At 41.2% G+C, this 24,242-nt stretch overlaps 1 long non-coding RNA gene across 3 annotated transcripts in view; it reads right to left on the reverse strand.

Moving 5' to 3' along the window:
- Nucleotides 1-24,242, reverse strand: part of LOC147834353 (uncharacterized) — a 75,821-nt gene that overhangs the window by 25,370 nt on the left and 26,209 nt on the right. For 2 of the 3 annotated variants that reach the window (XR_015503643.1, XR_015503642.1), the window contains exon 3: nucleotides 23,491-23,575. This is a non-coding gene — a long non-coding RNA (uncharacterized LOC147834353). Of the gene's footprint in view, nucleotides 1-7,524; nucleotides 7,854-7,993; nucleotides 9,222-23,490; nucleotides 23,576-24,242 lie in introns of those variants that run through there. The other variant, XR_015503644.1, reaches the window with a different exon arrangement.

Raw genomic sequence — 24,242 nt, forward strand, 5'->3', positions numbered from 1 at the left:
AACAATGCAAAAGAAACATGACAACGAGATGCTGCGCTGCCAGAAACTTGTGTTATTGTCGGCTAGAGAACGAGTCGCTCATAACAGAGATTCATTCACAAACGAGTCGCTCCCTCCGTCAGTATGAGCAGTGAAAGCAGGAGAGGACATGATTAGATCAAGTTTAACAGGGAGGGTGGATAGTACATTTCTGTACACACAAACACAAGCCTTTTGTCAGGAATGCCCGTGCGGTCACTGATCCATCAATAAAGAAAAGTGAATTAAAATTAAAATTTTCATAATTTAAAAAAAATTGCATACTAACATCCAGGAAAACTCCCGATCATAGATATATGTGTATATGTGTATATCTCGTGCTTCTTCAGTGATGCTGGGTGGTATGAGCTGTTCTCCTCACAGCCAGTGTGTGTGTGTGTGTCACTGAGGAAGAGCTGCTGACCCTCACCCTATCGCAGTCAACAAAACAGCGCTGATTTATCTGAGCTTTATGAGCACGATAACTCGTCCACATCCTCATAAACGGCTGACAGACTTCTGAAACACTGATGACATCCGCACATGACCATGAACCGCAGCAGGAACACACAGATCCAGAGACGCAGAAACGCCTTTGTGTCCAACATGAAACACTCCCTCACTAATGCAGCTTCGAGAAACAACACACTAGCACTCATCTGTTTACAGCGCTGACCATCCACTTCTTAAAGACAATCTAGACAGGACAGATGGAGGGATTGCTGTTGATTTTTGCTCTATTATTATAAACTGTGAGTGTCTGTGTTTAAAGGCTGATGATCAAATGTAGAAAGAGATGAAACTATTAATACTGCAGCGTTATTCTCATGTTTACTGTATATGGTTTATTTTCATGCATATGTTGAGCACAGTGGACTCAAATGTTGCTTGCGACTATCACTAATATCTGTTTATCAGCTTTGAAAGCGTCTGCATTATATAGAAACATGTTTTGGTTTGCAGTCGAGATTCAGACGCGTCTCACACACCGCCAAACCAGGAGGAAGAAATGTGGAAACGTATGAATGGAAATTGAGCGCAGATTCCAGGGAGGTCCGAGTGTTTCGTCGTGATGGGTTTGCTGCGTTAAAGCTTGTCACACAAAAGCCAGCAGAAGTACAGCCACTGTAAACTTTCCGGGAGCTTTTTAAACACTGACCGTGCCAACCGTGAGAGCCAGACACACACACACACACACATGCACTCACACTCACAGAGAGAAACACACACACACACAGACTTTTACACACACACACACACACGCACACACACACACACACACACACACACACACACACGCACGTACACAGAAAGAGAAAGAGATTCACACACGAACACACAGACTTAAATATGCTCTCTCTCTCACACACTCACACACACACACACGGCGTCCAGCAGATGATATGGTTTGGTAGTATTTATATTACCTTATGTATTTAGATTAGACGGCCTCTTTCTCCTGGTAAAGTTAAACACACACAGCATTATTCACGCTGCAGGAAAGCCGAAGGATGATTGGTGAGTCTCAGTGGCACTGAGGTTAATACAGGACAACATCAGTGCGGCCCTACACACACACACACACACACACACACACACACACACACACAGCAGACTAGAACAGCACTGTATGTGGAGGAGCGTTCCACTAAACACAGCCTCCAGAGGTTTATTACTCTGTTATTTACCATTTATCTAAATTAATGTAATGATCAGGAGAATAACAGAATCAGTAGGTGTGTTCTCATTAGCATATTTTTATTTAAAGGTTTGGCAGAGTAGAGTTTTTGACCAATCAAAGCAGAGTAGAACCATCCAACCAATCAGAGATGAGAAGAGTCATCTGACTAATCAGTGCAGAAGAGGATCACTTGACCAATCAGAAAATAGTGGAGTGAAACCATTACACCAATTATAATATAGTAGCGCCTACTGACCAATCAAAGCAGAGTAGTGCTGTCTGACCAATAGAGTAGTGTCTGAAAGGCGGAGTTACATATATAAGAATAATAACACAGCACTGAAAGCATCAGCATGCAGGCGCACACATTTCAGGCATGGAGACAGATATAAATGACAATTTGCATGAGAAATATGCTGGAAATTTTACAACTGCTGTGTTTAAACTGAGTTTATTTATATGTTTGAGTCCAGCACTTAACTTGAGAATAATAAACCGCCATACACAAATAAAGCCATGTGACATTTACAGAAGCCATCTGAAGAACCAGCTGAAGGAAACATTTGCAGACCACAGAGACCTGCCCTGATGGAGAATCACATATTCAGCATCATCATCTGACTGACAGCTGATAAACCCTTCAGGCGATGACCAGTTCACACTTAAAGTCTGCGACAAATCAGCATGTGTGCTTGTTTTGCTCGTACACATTATTCTTTAAGTGAACACATGCAGGTTAATGCACAGTAAACAATGGTAGTTTTAGTAATCTAAAATCAAATCTGAGCAACTGGGTTTGGAGTGGCTATCTTACACGAACCCTTACCATTAGCATGAAACAGAAGTTAACATTGTCCTTTTTCCCCATATCGTGATCTATTGAACTGGTCTTGAAATGAAAAAATACTGACAGCCCGCCCTAAAGGATGGATAGCTCTGCCCTAAAGCACTGATAACCCCGCCCAAAAAATTAATAGCCCCGCACTAAAGAACTGATAGCCCCGCCCTAAGAGACTGATAGCTCCGCCCTAAAGGGCTGATAGCCCCGCCCTAAAGGACTGATAGCTCCGCCCTAAAGGACTGGTAGCCCTGCCCTAAAGAACTGATTGCCTCGCGCTAAAGAACCAATATCTCTACCCTAAATGATTGATAGCCCCGCCCTAAATGATTGATAGCACCATAGTAAATGACTGATAATTCCTTCCTAAAGAAATGATAGCCCTGCCCTAAATGACTGACAACCCCGCCCTAAAGACCTATTAGCCCCGCCCTATTTGACTGATAACCATGCCCTAAATGACTGATAGCACCATAGTAAATGACTAATAATCCCACCCTAAAGTAACGATAGCTCCGCCCTTAAGACCTGATAACCCTGCCCTAAAGGACTAATAGTCCCACCCTAAAGTAATGATATGCACTGATTGGCTGACAGGCTTGCTGTAGAGGACTGATAGCCTCATTCTATGGGACTGATAGCTCCGCCTCAAAGGTGTTCTGTGTGAGCAGGAGTGAAGAACAGCCGTTGGAGGAGCAGGTAGTTGTGGCATGTGATTAAACACTATGAGCATCTTGTCTTATTTTGACACAGAAACATCATTTATAGCAAACACTGATCTCATTAATCTCCTGCAGAGCCGCTCACATCCTCCACAGTGAAGGTCATTTTTTCCAATCCCGAATGTGACTGGAAAAGTGTCAGTCATGATGAATAGCGGCGCTGCCGGAGTGACAGGCCTGTTTAAAACACACGTCACAGCAGGCAGAACGCCGTAAACAGCACGCTGTATTTTAAGCTGTTGTTAGCGTTCCTGTTGTTTCTGTAATCAGCGTGTGCTGAATGTGTGTGATGTTGATTCAGTGTGTGTGTGTGTGTGTGTGCGCGCGCTGGCTAAACACCTCTAAACACACATTAGTAATGTAGCGCTATTATAGTAAACACACTGCTAACAAGGCTTTTCTCACTGAGAGTTTTTGTCTCGTTTCTAGTCCAAATATCTACAGATTCATAAATCATGAAGCATTTTCTGGACAAGCCCTCTTCATTTTGACTCATTATTTTGGAAAACAACATTATTATTTGCTCATCTAAAAACGCTTCTTCATCAGTAGCGGTGAGGGGGTGAACGCGGTGATGTTTGCAGAGTGTTTGAGTGTGTGTGTGTGTGTGTGTGTGTGTGTGTGTGTGTGTGTGTGTGTGTGTGTGTGTGTGTGTGTGTGTGTTTTAGCTCACACTGAATTCTTCCACTGCCAGAACATTTACCTGCAGAAACAACAGACAAACACACACTGCGCTGACACGACGCAGAGAGACGGCGCTCTGACACACACTCCATAAGTGGAGAGATCTGCAGAAATTCAACATCCAGCGTCATCATGAACATCCACAGAGCAAACGCTTTGAAGATCTGCCACTGCTTCAGCGCCGCGCTTGCAGGAGGAGTGTGTGAGGGCCCGTTTCAAACAGGGTTTAGCTCGAGCGGGAGATGCAGAGCGGGGCTGTGTGTGCATGTGTGTGTTCGAGTGTGTGTGTGTGTGTGTGTGTGACTGAATGTCTTGCTGTATGAATTTCTTTGAATAAATTAGTTTAGTCATTTATTTAGTCTTGTCGAGGACGGCATTATTGTTGTACAATGTTTTCCTGTATTGGATGAATAGTGAACAATCACTCTCAGTCATCATCTACTGTCAACTTGACTTTTCTGTGAAAACAAGAACTATTCAGACTGGTTTCTTGAACATGACAATGAGTTCACTGTACTCAAATGGCCTCCACAGTCACCAGAGCTCAATCCAATAGAGCAGCTTTGAGATGTGGTGGAACGGGAGATTGCCATCATGGATGTGCAGCCGACAAATCTGCAGCAACTGTGTGATGCTATCATGGAGCAAAATCTCTGAGGAATATTTCCAGTAGCTGCTGAATCTCTGACATGAAGGATTAAGGCAGTTCTGAAGGGAAAAAGGTTCGAGCTGGGACTAGTAAGGTGTACCTAATAAAGTGGCCGCTGAGTGTAAGTGCTGATTTACTGACATTAGAGTGTTTAAAGTCTTGTTTAATGATTGCAAAGTAAACATATTGTTTAGATTCACTGATGGAAACTCCAACAGATGACGTAAAGATCATTCAGAAATCTGTTACTGGCGAATGTGAGGCGAACACACTCCGCGTGTGAGTTTAGAGGAGGACTGAAGAGCGCAGTACTAATATGGTCAGCAGTGTTTGTCTAATTGGCAAGAGTGTGTGTGATTAGTAAACAGTCAAAAATGTGGTATTTGTGGAGCAATGGCGGAGTGAAGGTCAGCGGCATTACATTTTGTGAAACGACACAATGTTCACACACACACACACACACACACACACACTGGAGCGGAGCGGCTGACAGAAAAAGCACTGCAGTGTGTGATGTGCTGTGCTGTGCTGCTGCTGCGTCTCTCCGTGTGGAAGAGCTTTATTTGGACGTTTATTTGCTTTCAATTTGCAGAACTAAACCAACATAATTACTGTATATTCAGCCATGAGAAAATCATCGAGTCGCTATAGAGATTTATCATAATCACTGCTCTCACACACACACACACACACACACACACACACACACACACACACACACACACACACACACACACACACACACACACACACACACACATCATACAAGCACATGCAAACACACCACTGTATACACACACACATAGTACAAACACAGTTGAAGTCAGAATTATTCACCCCCTGTTTATTTTCCCCAGTTTCTGTGTAGTGGAGAGCAGATTACTCCAGCACATCTCTGATCATAACAGTGTTCATAACTCATCTCTAATAGCTGATGTGTTTCCTCTTCATCATGATGACAGCACAGAATATTAGACTAGATCTTCTTCAAGACACTAGTGTTCAGCTTACAGTGACATGTAAAGGCTTCACTAGGGTAATGAGGGTAAAGTTAGGGTAATTAGGCAAGTCATTGTATAACAGTGGTTTGTTCTGGAGACTATTGAAAACAAATACAGCTTAAAGAGGCTAAAAATATTGACCTTAAAATGGTGTTTAAAAAATTAAAAACTGCTTTTATTCTAGCCCAAATAAAACTAATAAGATTTTCTGCAGAAGAACAAACATTATCAGACACACTGTGAACATTTCCTCAATCTGTTCAACATCATTTGAGAAATATTTAAAAAATAAATTAAAATTCAAAGGGGGCAAATAATTCTGGCACTTCAACTGTATATGCAAACACACACACACACACACACACACACACACACACACACACACACTTGATTCATTTTATTTGGAATGACTAATACTATTAGAGCAACACAGCATCCAAATAATCATAAGGAGCCCGTAATGTTTCACAGTACAGCAGCATGCAGTCATGGATGATCTTTTGCGTGGCACTATTAAACACTCAGTCCATTCTGCGTGCAGTATTAAATAACTGGATTAAGGATAGAGATGGCATCGTCTTCTCCACACATGAAGACTGCCTATTATTGCAGATACAGAACAATACTTTCCAATTTGTTTAGAGTCTTTTTTACTGAGTCCGGCAATTTGTAGTCCCCTCACACACAGTTTATGAAACACACACACACACACACACACACACACACACACACACACACACACACACTGGCTAGGATTAGGGATGCAAAATAAGACAATACTGTATAAATGCTAATAAACAGCTCATATCTTAATAACAGGCAGGTAATAACCCAGCACGTGGAAGAAGAAGCAGAAGAAGATGAGGATGAAGAGGATGAAGAGTCTGCTGCTGCAGCTTCAGTGCTGGAGGTTTGGGTCTAATCCTCTTCCTGTGAGAGTAATAATCATGCAAGAGAATACCCCCCCCCCCACACACACACACACACACACACACACACCTCTCTCTCTCTCTCTCTCTCTCTCTCTTTTCAATTGACCGCTTTGCTTCTCCACTTCAGAGAGAAGGTCCAAGCATGAAATTAAATTACACAGCACACGCTCGGGACACTCCGAACGCTAATCCTCACATGCCCTGCAGTGACTGTGTGTGTGTGTGTGTGTGTGTGTGTGTGTGTGTGTGTGTGTGTGTGTGTGTGTGTGAGAGAGACTGCTTACTCAGAGTTCTTGTCTTGTTTCTTGCCCAAATATCTGAAAACTCTTAAATCTAGAATGTTTTTCTAGACATTGTCTTGTTTTCAGAAATACTGTTCAAATTAAATGAGTTTTGGCTGTAAAAGAGTAAAATAGTTAAGTAAAGTCATGTTTGTCAGATCATTCTGCTTGTTTTAAGGAGAAACTCTCTTCATTCTGACTCATTATTTCTGAACACAGCACTGTATGTTCTGCTCGTCTAGAAATGCTTCTTGATTTCAGAATATTGAGATATTTGGAAAAGAAACAAGAGAAACACTCTGAGTACTGAAAGCATGCCTGCAGCGAGATGATCAGTGCTGGAGTGAAAACACAGCCTCCATCAGGGCTCAGTGTCCGCAGAGGAGTTTTCCTGGACTGTGTGTGTGTGTGTGTGTGTGTGTGTGTGTGTGTGTGTACCCTCAGCAGATGCACACGTGTGATGAAGCTCCGGGAGGCTTTTATTATGACATGCTGACCTGCTGCTGGAGATTTACATCTGGGTCAGCAGTGACATGATCTGCGTTCCATTCGGAAGGGCTCATCCCTGTGCCCTAATCCCTGCTGAGGGATGAAGTATGCAGGGGTCAAAAACGCTTCTCTTTTAGTGCACTAGTTGATGACCACCAAAATATTAACAATGAACATTGCACAGGTTCTGTCCTATTTATTTATTTATTAATTATGCATGTTTGTATTTGTATGCGTTTTTTATTTGATTTTATAATTACTTTCTTTATAATTTCTGTGTTTTCATTTAGATTTATAAATAATAAAAAGCTTTATAAATGTACAGTTTTTTCATAAATGTTACAGTAGATTATGAATAAAATGACTGTATAAATTACAGTAAATCACTGTCAGTTTAGGTTGCCAGTAAGACTGTACCTTTACATGCACACTGTAAATAAACAATTACAATTGTGCTGTATTTTTAAAATTACAATTGTAACTCTAGTGTCTTACTGGCAAACCAAATTGCCAGTAATTTACTGTAATTTTTACAGTGTTAATGCTTACAGAAAAATACTGTACTGAATCATTTATTGGTGGAGACAAACATTCTGTGACACCGAACAACTTCCCTCTATTGTACTCACAGAAGATAGTAATGGATTACCTTTATCCATTCAAAAATAATAATAAATAAGAAAAAAGCTGTATATTACAGGCTTAAACTTCAGTAATTTGTGTCTATTAGCACCTAAATTTGAAAATGGTTTTGTCACGCCATTAGACAACAGTGGTTTGTTCTGTAGCCAATCGAAATACTTATATCTCTAAAGGGGGCTAATAATATTGACCACAGCAGTTTATATATATTTATACATATACACATTCACCGAATGTGAAGGAGAAAGGGGATTTTAGTGATTTTGAACGTGGCATGGTTGTTGCTGCCAGACGGGCTGCTCTGAGTATTTCAGAAACTGCTGATCTACTGGGATTTTCACGCACAACCATCTCTAGGGTTTACAGAGAATGCTCCGACAAAGAGGAAATATCCAGTGAGCGGCAGTTCTGTGGGCGCAAATGCCTTGATGATGAGGCCAGAGGTCAGAGGAGAATGGCCAGACTGGTTCCAGCTGATAGAAAGGCAACAGTAACTCAAATAAGCACTCGCTACAACCGAGCTCTGCAGAAGAGCATCTCTGAACACACAACAGCAACTGCAATGTGCAGTCGACAAATCTGCAGCAACTGTGTGATGCTATCATGTCAAAATGGAGCAAAATCTCTCAGGAATATTTCCAGTAGCTTGCTGAATCTCTGCCATGAAGGATTAAAGCAGTTCTGAAGGTGAAAGAGGGTCCAGCCCGGGACTAGTGAGGTGTACCTAATAAAGTGGCCGGTGAGTATATTAGTTTATTCCAGCAGAACTAAATGAAATAAGAGCATGTTTCTCCAGAGCGTGCTCTTCTGTTGTGTCCTGAAAGGTAAAGAATGCGGTAAATAATGCCATGTGCTGCGGTGTGTTTTGGGAACGGCTCTCCCGCATGTTTTTCAGAGCTCTTATCTGATGCGTGTGAGTTTCCATCAGTCTGCGGGAGTGAACGGAGAACTCACAGCCACAAATCTCAGCTGATGTCTGGCTTTAAATCAGGCTGAACGTGAGCTCTCCTCTCGGGGTCTTTCACGCGCTGCATCGCTCTTATTATAGCGGATCTAAATGTAGCTGTGGTGGAAACAGGCCAGCGAGACCCCCTGGGACGAGTCCAGCGTTGGGGGAAACCCCGTCAGACGAGCCGGCCTGCGGGAGCAGAGCGTCAGCTGGGAAACTCTGCTCTCTGCTGCTCCGCTGGGACTGTAGATCCAGACCAAGAGATGGAGAGAAAGGAGGAGAAGAAGAAGAACCCGGCGCACATTCATCAGAGCAGAGGCGCTCATGGGAAAACACTGATTCACACACACACACACACACACACACACACACAGACACACACACACACACACACACACACACACGTTAATCATATGTTGTGGTGATTCTCCAGTTGCTATGGTAACACAATAACTATCGTAATTGATCTGTTGTGGTGATTCTACAGTTGCTATAACAACTATAGTAATTAACTTACAGTAGTGATTCTACAGTTGCTATGGTAACACAGCAACAATGGTAATATAAACAAATGACCCAATACTATATCTTTCTACAAGCAGTTCCCTGCAGTATTTATTGAGTACAGAGTTGATCAGTTCACTGTGGCTCATGCTCCAGTATGCTGCAGTGTGTTTCTCTGGATGACGTTGTGTGTGTGTAAAGGGTGTTTCTGCCGCTGACAGCTGTGTATACAGCATTGCACACAAACAACTGACAGACCTGAAGCTCAAACCCGACAAGTAGCTTTCAGACTGTTTTGAAGAGCTTCCCACAAACACGCAGGAGAGCAGCACAGAATGCAGAAATATTTATGTGCAGGAGAGCATACAGACTCGCAAACACAACATCCTGCAGCGGCGTGATGTTTACTGCAGACCCACACGCAGATCACACCACTCACATACTCTCACTTACTCTCACTTACTCTCACTTACTTACAATTACTCTCATTTACTCTCATTTCTGCTTCTCAGTGACCTTCATTTACTCTGTTACTCTACTCAGTTACTCTTATTTACTCTCTTTTATGCCCACTTACGCTCATTTACTCTATATTAATCTTAATTACTCTCAGTTAATCTCATTTAGTTTCATCTACAAAAAACATAGGCAGTGGCACAGAGGCACAGTGGTCAGCACCTGATGAATAAAGGCGATTAAGCTGAAGAAAAATGAGTGAATGAATAAAAATCATATCCTTTAGATCCCGCATGATGTGTTTGTTTTCAGGTGTGTAAAGCGCCGGTCCTCCTCAGCAGACGAGTTTCATTCAGGAATATTCCATCAGTCATTACAGCAGGATCCTCCTCACGCTGAGACTGACGCAGGACTCTATTCTGATCAGTGTTTACTCTGCGCCTCTATTCTTAGCTGATGGTGTGTGTGTGTGTGTGTGTGTGTGTGTGTGTGTGTGTGTGTGTGTGTGTGCACCTGCTAATAAACAGTGTTTTGTGGGCCGCTTCAGAAATAGCTTTCCCATGAGTTTAAAATAAAGACTGGAGCGGCTGCTGGAACCAGTCCGTCATGGGAACCCTCTCAAACCGGCTGCACAGCTTTAACAGCGCGAACACAACATATCCAGAGTGTGTGAAGATCTATTCTCACCAGCCTGAACTAGAATAACTGACACACACACACACACACACACACACACACACACACATATATATATATATATATATATATATATATATATATATATATATATATATATATATATATATATATACATACATATTTGTAGTGTGTGTGTGTGTGTGTGTGTGTGTGTGTGTGTGTTTGTGTGTGTGTTTGTGTGTGTGTGTGTGTGTTTGTAAATATATGTATGGTATGTGCATGTGTGTGCGTGTATGTATGTGTGTGTGTGTATGAGTAGGTGTATGTGTTTATGTATGTGTGTGTTTGTGTTTATATGTGTGTGTACATATAAATAAATGTATGTGTTTGTATGCAGTATATGGTATGTGTATGGTGCATGTGTGTGTTTGTATGTATGCCTGTGTTTACATGTGTGTGTGTGTGTGTTTGTATGTATTTGTGTTTATGTATGTGTATGTGTACAGAATGTGTTTATGTGTGTATATATGCATGTGTGTGTGCATGGCTGCATATGTATGTGTGTGTGTTTATGTATTTGTGTTTATATATATATATATATATATGTGTGTGTGTGTGTGTGTGTGTGTGCATACTGTATGCAAGTCTGTGTGTACATGTGTGCATTTGTATGTATTTGTGTTTATGTTTATGTTTATGTTTTTGTGTGTGTACATATGTGTAAGGTATGTGTGTGTGTGCGCGCACATGTGTGTATGTATACAGTATGCGTGTTTGTGTTTATGTTTGCATGTGTGTGTGTTTGTAATTGTGTATGTGTGTACTCTATGTGCATGTGTGTGTGTGCTTGTATGTATTGTGCTGTGTGTGTGTGTGTGTGTGTGTGTGTGTGTGTGTGTGTGTGTGTGTGTGTGTGTGTGTGTGTGTGTGTGTGTGTTTGTGTATATGTGTCTATGTGTGTGTGAATGTGTGTGTTTGTGTATATGTGTGTGTGTGTGTGTGTGTGTGTGTGTGTGTGTGTGTGTGTGTCCGTCCGCAGGCATCTTGGGTGGGCATGCTCTCTCTGGAACATCAGAAAGTCCTCAGTGAGCAGATAAACCTGCGCTGGACAGATTCAGTGCCAGATCTGCTCTAATGGAGCTGCGTGTGCTTCTAAAGCGCCGCTATTATTTATGCTCTTATGGAAGATCAGAATAAAAAGATGATTGTGGAGAAGCACAGAGATATGATAACACAAACAGAGCAACAATGCGGAGAGCAGAGCCTGAGAATAATCTGGATGAACTTTAAAACAAAGTGACATGTCTATTAAAGAGGATGAAGAGGCTGACATTAAACACGGCACACTGATAACAGCCATATCAGACTCTCATCCGCTCATCATAATAAAGCTTTATGACTGCAGCGTTTGAGGAGAAGATGGCATGAAGCGCTGCGTCTAAAGCTAATCACATCATCTTAATTCATTGTGGAATATGAATACTTGCTGAGATCGTTCAGAGACTTTACAGACCAGCACAGAGAGGAGAAACACACAGCAACACATAAGAAGAGAGCAGAATAAAGCATCTCACAATGCCAAATTACAATATTCACATTCATATAAACTGCTGAAATAGAAAAACAGGGCTCTGCTTAGAGGATCTAGCCGCAAGTCTAAAGCTCATAGCACAAAAGTGCGCCAACAAGTGCACCAAATCCACTCTGCACCCGGCGCATGGTCCAACAGGGCTGTGCTGACTCTCTTCATGAGTTCTGGCAGATCATGATCAGAACCTGCATCAAACCAGAGTCTGGTCTCTCGTTCCCTACTAGAGTCAGTTGCGTCGCTCCGTGTCGCATCCGCTGTTTATTTGGCGACTCTGTAAGTGTAAAAACTGATCTAAAATCATTATCTGTCATGATCATATCAGCTATTTTCCACACTCACACACACATGAATGCATGCACACACACACACACACACACACAAACAAACTGTGTGCCTGGAATGTTCCACCTGTTTATTCTGCTTCTGCTACTGTAAACCGCTCCAGACGGATGGCTTTCTTCACTGCACAACAAAGCCAGATACTGTACAGTGTGTGTGTGTGTGTGTGTGTGTGTGTGTGTGTGTGTGTGTGTGTGTGTGTGTGTGTGTGTGTGTGTGTGTGTGTGTGTGTGTGTGTGTGTGTGTGTGTGTTTAGAGCACTGTCAGTTCTTTATGATCAGTGGGTTTATAATCAAACCTTCTGCTCTGCTGACATTCACAGCTAATCTACAGAAATACACACACAGCCGTGTGGAAAACACACTCATCATGCACACAGCTCCAGTGCTACAGATCCTTTAGATCCCATTGGGATGTTTAAAAAGTCTTGAATAAAGCTGTATAATCCAAGTACCAAACAAAATTTACATATATAAACTCACCGGCCACTTTATTAGGTACACCTTACTTAGAACTGCCTTAATCCTTCATGTATGCAGTGTTATGTGAAGTGAATAAATCTGTGGGTTCCCCCTGGGCTTTTCTGTCTGTCTCAGTGTTCTGGGTTGCTGTGATGTTCTTGACGTTAATCAGCCGTGTTCTGGCCATGTAAACAGCACTGTTCTGTAGCCAAGAGTCTAATAGCGGCTGTGATTGCAGTGAAGTCCCGGATCACCGACACGATAAGAGCGTTCACAGTAACTCAGTTCACATGAGCGCTGGCGGTGGAGACTCCGGCCAACAGAAACACACCGAGTCTGAGTGTAAGAGCCGGACACAGCAAACCAATGGCCGGCCAATGGGCTTCATTGCTGCGGAAAGTGTGTGCTGGTTCTAGATGCGGTCTCTCGTCAGGTTTAGGGCTGTGACGCACCAACCAACAAGCACCAACACAACCCAACTGTGCTGCTGCCTCGTGTTTGATTGGGTCTGGAGCAAAAAGCTGCAGGTGAACACACCGAACAGACGACTGAGGTGAGAGTGTGTGTTTCTGCTCCAGCAGGGGGCAGTGTCTGTTTACTGATTCTGCAAAGAGAAAGGCAACTTCCAACATAAATCGCAAACAGCAGCGGTCAGCTCCATCATCACAGTGCTCGTCTCTCAGCGACTCCCGCAGATGTGTCTGATAATCTAGTAATCATATAGCCTGATAATATTTGAGAAATGCAGCCGTCCTCTGTGTGCTCCGTGCTCATCTATCTACATCTCACTCGCGCTCTGATTCGCTGCTGAATAACCAATCAGAGTGCTCTCTGACAGACAGATGTGGATTTTACATGCTGAATCTGGCCAATGAGATCAGACATTCACCCAATGAGAGGCAGCGTGTGGAAAATACCAAACACACTGGCCGGACACACACTGACCAATGAACGACCAGCTTGGTGTGTCCCGGCCCTACCAAAAGAGCTTATTGACCAGATTTAGTGTGTAGAATCAGCTGAAGAGAGCGCTCTGATTGGCTATTCAGCAGCGAATCAATTCAGCTTCCCCTTCACCAAACTTCAGAGAGTGAGTGTGGTGTAGTGAAGTAGTAAGTAAACCGAGCAGAAACCCGACGGGTGAAGACACATCCTCATGTGCAGATGCAGAATGCGGCTCTGGGTTCAGTCGGCTGTCGTCTGTTTGGTGTGTTCACACACAGCTTTTAGCTCCAGACTCTGTGGTGCTACTTGTTTGCCGTTGGCTTGATGTGTGCCAGACTTTAGACTTTAGCTATAATGAAGATCATCTACACTAAAATATATCCATTAATCAACGGTTTCTATATTTAATCATTCACAAGTGTTGATTTGCGGTGGTGAACTGCATTATGGGATGTTGACCTCTGCTCTGTCCAACACTAAATTCAACTCTGCAGTTTAACAAAGTGACTTTACTGACATCTTAGTAGTTTGAAATAATATAATAAATAATATCTCGAGAGTTTGTAGTGTAATATACAACACCAACCCAGACAATACAGCACTGCACACTATTGCACATGATCATAAACCCAAAACACTTGAGCATCACAATGACAGAAATGTAGACAGATATCTTTACAGACACAGGAATAAATGCTGATGAATTCCAAAAACAGTCATTGATTTTAATTATTAATATTGTATTTCAGCTCATTCCTCGGTGACGTGTTATCTTGCTCTGTGAATGTTTTACTTTATTTTAGTCAGTCAAAAACGTTTTTGACCAACAACAAGCTGTCATTGCAGATTTAGTTTTAATAAACTCTTGTTTAATAACTTCACGAAACGAGAGAGATGTTGACTTGAGCTTTAATATAGTGATATTCTGCTGAAAGTATCCTGAGAATGCAGAAATCCTGACGTTTGGAAACTGGGCTCTTGCTTTCATAGGCTGATATCATCAGATAAGAGCTGGTTCCCATGTGATAAGAGCTGCCACAGTTTACTGGGAAATGAGCACATATATGCACACACAGTGCCATATTCCATGCTTTTCCTCTCCTGCGCAGCTCTGATGACAGAAACTCTTCACAACAACACAATCAACACAGAGATTTGCACAAACTGCACATGTTCAGATGCTCATCTGGATTCAGTTTGCCTGCCTGGCTGCATGTTTTTCTGTGTGGGATTCTACGCACCAATCAGAACCTGTAGAGGCCTTTAGCTCCTCCCCTTTATCAGCAATCCTGCTACAGGAGGCATTTCTCCTTTAGATCCCAGTGGGATTTTTACAAAAGTATTGGTTAAGGTTTTATAATTAATGAACCAAACCAAACCATACATAAACTCACCGGCCACTTTATTAGGTACACCTTACTAGTCCCAGGCTGGACCCCCTTTTGCCTTCAGAACTTAATCTTAATCCTTCATGACAGAGATTCAGCAGCAACTGGAAATATTCCTCAGAGATTTTGCTCCATATTGTCATGATAGCATCACACAGTTGCTGCAGATTTGTCGGCTGCACATCCATGATGCCAATCTCCCGTTCCACCACATCCCAAAGCTGCTCTATTGGATTGAGCTCTGGTGACTGTGGAGGCCATTTGAGTACAGTGAACTCATCGTCATGTTCAGCAGTCTGAGATGATTGAGCTTTATGACATGCTGCGTTATCCTGCTGGAAGTAGCCATCAGAAGATGGAGACACTGTGCTCATAAAGGGATGGACATGGTCAGCAGCAATACTCAGGTAGGCTGTGGCGTTGATGCTCAATTGGTACTAATGGACCCAAAGAAAATCTCCCCCACACCATTACACCACCACCACCAGCCTGAACCGCTGATACAAGGCAGGATGATCCATGCTTTCATGCTGTCTGAGCCGAGCATCCGAATGTGTCAGCAGAAATGGAGACTCATCAGAGCAGCAACGTTTCTCCAGGCCCGGCCCTAACCAATTTGGCACCCTTGGCAAGATTTCAGGTGGCGCCCCGTCACATCGCAGTAAACTCCACTGCTAGTGTATAGTCATAAATAGCTTTTTGATCAACTACTACAAGCTGGGAAAACTAAATTAGCAGAGACATATTAATGCGATCAAATGTAAATAGAAAACACATGAGGTGAGCAGGTGTACACGGCCCAATTTGATCAAAGAATCAGTGATTTTGATTAAACATTGTGTACGGCGTTCTCTATGAAGATCTGACGGAGGATTCTGGTGGTGTTTCTGGCAAACCGCTGGACTGCAGAGGAAAGATCTCTGATGCGCTGAAGCGTCACGTCACTTATTTCCACAACACACATTAATCCTGTGCTCAGTGATGGACACACTGTCCTTAATCTGGCAGAATATCAGACAGTCACAGCAATTAAACCCTAAACACTGAGGGTGAAGCTCTGAGGAATATCACATTCTACATCCGGCTCCACAGATGCGAGACCCGGCTGGGTCAGTTGGTGTTTCTGTGTGGAGTTTGCATGTTCTCCCTGTGTTGGTGTGGGTTTCCTCCGGGTGCTCCGGTTTCCCCCACAGTCCAAACACATGCGCTATAGGGGAACTGATCAACTACACTGGCCATAGTGTGTGAATGAGTGTGTTTGGGTGTTTCTCAGTACTGGGTTGCAACTGGAAGGGCATCCACTGTGTAAAACATATGCTGGAATAGTTGGTGGTTCATTCCGCTGCGGCGACCCCTGATGAATAAAGGCACTAAGCTGAAGGAGAATGAATGAATGAATGAATGAATGAATGAATGAACCCAACAGTAGAGTTTGTCCAGCTTGACCCCATGAGGAAACATAATTATTTTACCTTTCGTCAGTTTAGTGGCTAATTCATGGAGTTCAGTCTAATGAATATGTATTCAATTTAAAAGGAGGCGTGGCACCAAACCCCACCCCTAAACCTAACCGTCATTGGGGGATACGCAAATCTGCTAAATTGAATGAATGAGATTTCATAAAAATTAGCCACTAAATCAATAAGTTCTGAATTGCAGTGAGATAGCATTGGTTTGTCCATATTTGACCCAACTCTAGGTTAGGCCTTTTATAGAGTGTACTAAACCTCTGCTTTATATAACCATAATAAAAGGCGTAATTCATTTTAAAAATCTTTACATGTTAATTTAAATGTGAATTATAATTTAGTTCTATTTTAATCATTTATTTTAGTGACAGGTCAATCTGTTTGACTGATCAACTGCAGAAAGCAGATACACGAGTCAGTTGTGTCACTCCATGGTGCATTTGCTACTGACATGGCGACTCTGTAAGAGTAAAAACTGAACGCTTCACTAGCGAGAACAGAGTTAAACAGAGCATCTGCAGCGCAAGGATAAGGAACGAGCCTCCTTTACTTTACTCCTTTACTCTTTACTCCTTTACTTTACTCTTTACTTTACTCTTTACTTTACTCTTTACTTTACTCTTTACTTTACTCTTTACTTTACTCTTTACTTTACTCCTTTACTTTACTCCTTTACTTTACTCCTTTACTCTTTACTTTACTCTTTACTTTACTCCTTTACTTTACTCCTTTACTTTACTCCTTTACTCTTTACTTTACTCTTTACTTTACTCTTTACTTTACTCTTTACTTTACTCTTTACTTTACTCCTTTACTTTACTCCTTTACTCTTTACTTTACTCCTTTACTTTACTCCTTTACTTTACTCCTTTACTTTACTCCTTTACTCTTTACTTTACTCCTTTACTTTACTCTTTACTTTACTCCTTTACTCTTTACTTTACTCCTTTACTTTACTCCTTTACTTTACTCCTTTACTTTACTCCTTTACTCTTTACTCCTTTACTTTACTCCTTTACTTTACTCCTTTACTTTACTCCTTTACTCTTTACTTTACTCCTTTACTTTACTCCTTTACTTTACTCTTTACTTTACTCTTTACTTTACTCTTTACTTTACTCCTTTACTTTACTCTTTACTTTACTCCTTTACTTTACTCCTTTACTTTACTCTTTACTTTACTCTTTACTTTACTCCTTTACTTTACTCTTTACTTTACTCCTTTACTTTACTCCTTTACTTTACTCTTTACTTTACTCTTTACTTTACTCTTTACTTTACTCTTTACTTTACTCCTTTACTTTACTCCTTTACTTTACTCCTCTACTTTACTCCTCTACTTTACTCTTTACTTTACTCTTTACTTTACTCTTTAATTTACTCCTTTACTTTACTCCTTTCCTTTACTCCTTTACTTTACTCCTTTACTTTACTCTTTACTTTACTCCTTTACTTTACTCTTTACTTTACTCCTTTACTTTACTCTTTACTTTACTCCTTACTTTACTCTTTACTTTACTCTTTACTTTACTCTTTACTTTACTCCTTTACTTTACTCCTTTACTTTACTCTTTACTTTACTCCTTTACTTTACTCTTTACTTTACTCTTTACTTTACACTTTACTTTACTCTTTACTTTACTCTTTACTTTACTCTTTACTTTACTCTTTAATTTACTCCTTTACTTTACTCCTTTCCTTTACTCCTTTACTTTACTCCTTTACTTTACTCTTTACTTTACTCCTTTACTTTACTCTTTACTTTACTCTTTACTTTACTCTTTACTTTACTCCTTTACTTTACTCTTTACTTTACTCCTTACTTTACTCTTTACTTTACTCTTTACTTTACTCTTTACTTTACTCCTTTACTTTACTCCTTTACTTTACTCTTTACTTTACTCCTTTACTTTACTCCTTTACTTTACTCCTTTACTTTGGTGGAGTGAGGAAACGGTGGAAACTCTCTCCACTGAACACATCCACCAGCCCACATGTTTAATCTCCTTTGTTAAGCTCAAAGATTTGCTTCAAAGCTGTTTCTAAATTCAGTTCTGATCTCCAGCAGAGGAATAAATGAGCAATAATAATGAAGCGTGCTCAGAAAACTGAGTTATATCCAAACACACGTCCTGTTCTTATCCACATATGCTGATGCAGACGCCTCCAAAAGCCAACAGCTGGACACATCTACACTTGTGTTTATTATAAATCTGCAGATAATCAATAATCCTGATCATAATAATCACATCATACAGATGCAGATGGTCATCAATAACCTGAAGAAGCCCCCCGAGGTGAAGAAGGCCTGGAGGCAGTGTGTTTATACTGATGGAGGAAATCATCATTACTGGATCACTTTAATCTTTAGTTGTTCGTCTGTAGAGATGTGTGTGTGTGTGTGTGTGTGTGTGTGTGTGTGTGTGTGTGTGTGTGTGTGTGTGTGTGTGTTGCTGATCATTATGTGTGTGTTCAGCAGTGTGTGTGTGTTTAAGGCTCATAACTAACGTGCTCTGCTGGACTTTACAGCAGCGTTTAGTTGGTCAATGGTGCTGTCGGTCTATTTCAGATCCTCAGAATTGCAGCGCTCCAGCAATGCGCCTTAACACACCTCCAGCATAGAGCAGCACACACACGAGGCCACAGAGAGAAGATGATGGATTTACTTCTTAAACAACGTGGAGCAAAACGTGAAAATTACTGTTGCGCTGCTCTGAACATGGCAACACATCACGGCAAACACGTCTTACTGCGCTGGATGTATGACAGGACTCAGTGGTGGTGTTGTCCATGTGTGTCTCCAGTGTTGAGAGTGTAATCTGTAGTGCAGCTCAGTAATAAACAGACTCCCCTGTCATCAGTGCTGTTGTGTTTAGGTCATCAGCACACACTTACATACCACAGGCAAATATTTACACCACACTACAGAGGCCACAGCACATCATCCCATCAACTTTTACACTCTTAACATAATGCTGGCTCGTTTCACCCCAAAGGTTGAGTTAAATATGGCCAGTATTCGGTGAAAATACCCCAGCGTTTTCTCCCGAGTGATTCTCAATATCATGTTCAGGAAGTGGGAAAGCGTGCTCACTGAACACAAACTCCGACAGACACTTGTGGAAACATGCGCGATGCAGAGCGAGCGCTGGAATGTTTATGCAAATGCAATTAGTAAACTAATAAAACATCTGCAGGCCTGAAGATCAGCTCAGGACATCACGGACCGCATGCCATCCCATAATCCCCCACAGACAGACAGCGCGGACAGAGGAGCGCTCCTGCATTCTTCATGGTGAAGTGTGCACACAAAATCATACACAAACACACCGATGCTGTTTATGCCGCTTTCTGCTATCAAAATATTTGCTCGTGTTCGAGGGCGGCGTCGACAGAGCAGGTGTTCATCTACAGCGCATCAGAGATACTCATTTACAGAAGCCGAGGAGACGCACACTCACTGTACCATCATCACTACACACGATATCTCCACACAATGAAAACAGAGGACTCATGCTTCATAAACATGTGTGTGCTAACACAATTAGCATAATAGAAACATGTCAACAACATAATCATTCATGACAACAACATGCTAATTAATGTAAACGTTAAAACATGCTAGTTAAACATGCTAGTCTAGACATTCAATCATTCATTCACCTGCAACTTATTCCCTTATTCATCAGGGGTCACCACAGTGGAATGAACCACCAACTATTCTAGCATATTTATTACACAGAGGATGCTTTTCCAGCTGCAACCCAGTACTGGGAAACACCCATACACTCTCATACACTACAGTTTAGTTGATCTGCTTCCCTATAGTGCATGTGTTTGGACTGTGGGGGAAACCGGAGCACCCGGAGCAAAGCCATGCCAACACAGGGAGAACATGCAAACTCCACACAGAAACACCAACTGACCCAGCCGAGACTCAAACCAGAGACTTTCTTGCTGTGAGGCCACAGTGCTGACCACTGAACCAGCGCGTCACCCACAAATTCTTGATGGCAAAATGTTAAAGATGTTAGGCATTTGTTGTAGTTGTTCATGCATATACACTGTAGAAACATGCTAAAACATGGTCATTCATGCTAGGATCATGCAGTATTAACCATGTGTTACAACATGGTAGAAATGTGCTAACAACACATTGAACATTAGCAATACATTAAACATGCTAGCAAAATGAACAATCACCAACATCATAAACATGTTAGCCGCTATTAACAAACAATAAAACATGAGCATCCTAGAAACATGCTAACCAAATGCTAATTATTGCTAGCAACATGTTACACATGTAACCAAACTGCTAAAATGTGTTATAAATGTGCTACAACCATGTCCCAAACACGTCCTAAACATGCTAGAAACGACACAGTACACATGTTAACGGAATAAAACATGCCAAATCATATAGGAACATGCTAAATGTGTTAGCCATTTATAATAAAACATGCCAGAAATGTGTTGACAACATGTTATGTGCTAGCAGAATATGAATGTGCTAGGAACATGTTAAACATGTGTAACAACAAGGCATGGATGTGCTAAAAACATGCACTTCACTGTTAACAGTGTACCAAACATGATAAATCACGTTAGCGACATAATAAGCATGTTAGCCTTTTAACAGAATAAACTGCCTCCTCTTTCTGATCAGCGTTCTTATCTGTGCCGAGTTCCCCCCGTCTCTCTGACTGTGTTTAGTCCATGAGGCTTCAGCGCAGTGAAACACACTCAGTGGATCACACGCTTTACTCACTGGATTGTGAAATACTCTCAGGTATTTTCCTTCAAGGTGAAATCATTTCAGATGAGCACAATCCTTCTTAATCCCTGTCAGAAACCGGGCTGTGAACCCAGCTTCTGCTCCAGTGCAAACACTAGAGAACAGCATCAGCCGCTCCATAATGCTCAAAACATCCAGCAGTTCAAGATCAGAGACACACAGCAGGACTTCTGAACACCTCAGCCTCCTCTGCGGAGCTTATTTGATCAGAAGCGTAATGATATTGTGACATAAATATACTGAAAGCGAAGCGTCATCTAATGCTGTGATGGAAAGCTGCATTTCCTCAGTGGAGTGTTCACATCTCTTCAGCAATCGCTATAATATAATGATCAAGAAACATGTATGATTATTATCAGCCCTGAGGACAGTTGTGTTGCTTCATATTTCTATGGAAATTAACAGGGTGGATAAACACCACATTCATTTAAAACAGAAATCTGCCATTCATATTTACTGAACACACACTCAATACAAAGCTTTTTACCTGTGCAAACTGCTTAAATTAAATGAGCTAAAGCAACACAATTCTTGAGATTTCATTGGGACACCTTTGATCAACTGATTCAGTCCACATGAACTTGTTAAAAGTGTTAAGTGAACTTCATTGATTTGTGTCGGGACAACATGGATGATATGTGTGGAGCCTATAATCTCACCTCAATCTACAATGCCCAGATTCAGCCTTGCGGCTCTATTTTGACGATCCATGCACAAAGTGCAAAACTCAGGGGCGCAAACGCATTCAGGGCGTTAGAATCCATCTTGCTAACATAAGGATGGGAAAATCCAATTTGCACCGTGGCAGATGGTCTAACATGGTTGAGATTATTCTCTTAATGAGTTATAGGTGTGTTTTGAGAATAAGCCAATCAGAGTCTCATCTCCCTTTCCCTTTAAGAGCCAGCTGCATCACGCCATAAGCGAATTCGCTATTTACATGACGTAAAGTAAGTGTACATGGAAAAACTGAGCATTTCAATAACAAGAATACAGTTAAACAGAGCATCTGCAGCGCCAGAATGACAGATCAATTATTAACTTTCACTTTCACTCTCGTGCATATTAAAAACTTTACTCACAGACGTCAATTAGCCTGTAAATTGTAAAAGATTTAGTTTGTTAAGCGCAAAGATTTGTTTCAAAGCTATTCCTAAATTCAGTTCTGATTTCCAGCAGAGGAATAATTGAACAATAATAATGAAGTGTGCTCAAAAACTGAGTTATATCCTAATACACATGCTGCGCCCCATATGATCTGAAACCTGACAGGAGGACAAATATAAGCTTGTTTTAATAAAACAAATATAAACAGAGTTATAATAAATAATACTGCTAATAATAATAACATTATACAAAAGCAAATTGAATGATCTGAAAAAGCCTCCTGAAATGAAGAAGGCATGAAGGCTGTGGTTTATATATTTATGTAGGCTAGAAAAAAAATGTTTCGTAATATTTTAATCCTTTATATTTATATCCTACTGTATATATATCCTTAACATTTTATATCTTTTTCATATGTCAAGATATTTGTGTATTGCTCTACATCTTGTGTGTATTAAGCAGTGTGTAAGCGAGGCGCACTCTGCGCCGGACAATAGACCAGCTTTATTCTGGTCTAAAGAACAGACTATTATAGTTTCTCAAAATAGCAACGCGCCAAAACACGCCTGCTTTTTTAGAGCAGAACGCCTATGAGTGCACATATGAGCGCAAATGCATCTACTATTTAAACAGCGTGGCACAAAATGTCAAAATGACTCCTGCACCAAGCTAAAACTAGCAAACAATAACTGCGTCGCGCCTTACGCCACATTGCGCTGGGAGTATGATAGAGCCCTTGGTCTCATTTTAAAGAAGACAGATGTCAGGATGCAGCAAAAGCTCCAATCATTAAATAAAACAACAGTATTTGGATTTACTGGCCTCAAACGTTTGAATGGAAATGTATCACGCATAAAAGTGACATCAGAATGTAAAGAGCTCTGCAGTGTGTGCAATGAAGTCTTACCTGAGGCAGCGTCTTCACAGAGCAGCGGTGTATTCATTATTAATATTTATCATCTTCATCAGGTCAGACCGTCCTCAGCCTCGCTCTGAGCAATAACAGATGTAAATAAACATGAAATCCTGATCTTACAGGCCTTTCATCAACACACATCTCCTAATTCTTCAAGAATCATCATTACTGAACTTCACTGCAGAAATGCTGCTCTTACTCTGAGTTTTTGTCTGGTTTCTAGTCCGAATATCTAGAGATTCTTAAACCAAGAGGTAAAATCAAAGATTTTCAGAAATAATGAGTCAAAATTAAGTTTTCCCCTAAAAAAAAGATCAATAATCTGGCAAGGTTATTATTCTGCTCACCCCATTAGCAGATTATTTTGCTTGTTTTAAAGAAAAACTCACCTAATACTAACTTTGAAAACAAGACATATGCCATGAAAAAAACAAGCAACACAATTCAAAATCTCATAGAGTTGAGGGAAAATGATCAGCCTTCCAATTTAATATTTATTATATTTCCTCTAATATCTGTTCTTCTGGGGAAAGTCTGATTAGTTTTATTTGGGCTAGAATAAAGCAGTGTTTAATAGTGTTAAAGTCATGTTAAGGTCAATATTATTCACCCCTTCAGCAATATTAGTGTTGGATTGTCTCCAGAACAAACCACTGTTATACAATGACTTGCCTATTTACCCTAACTTTACCCTCATTACCCTAGTGAAGCCTTTACATGCCACTGTAAGCTGAACACTAGTC

This window comes from Danio rerio, chromosome 12 (assembly GCF_052040795.2).
Source record: "Danio rerio strain M-AB ecotype USA chromosome 12, GRCz13ab, whole genome shotgun sequence".
Taxonomy (NCBI): Eukaryota; Metazoa; Chordata; class Actinopteri; order Cypriniformes; family Danionidae; genus Danio; species Danio rerio.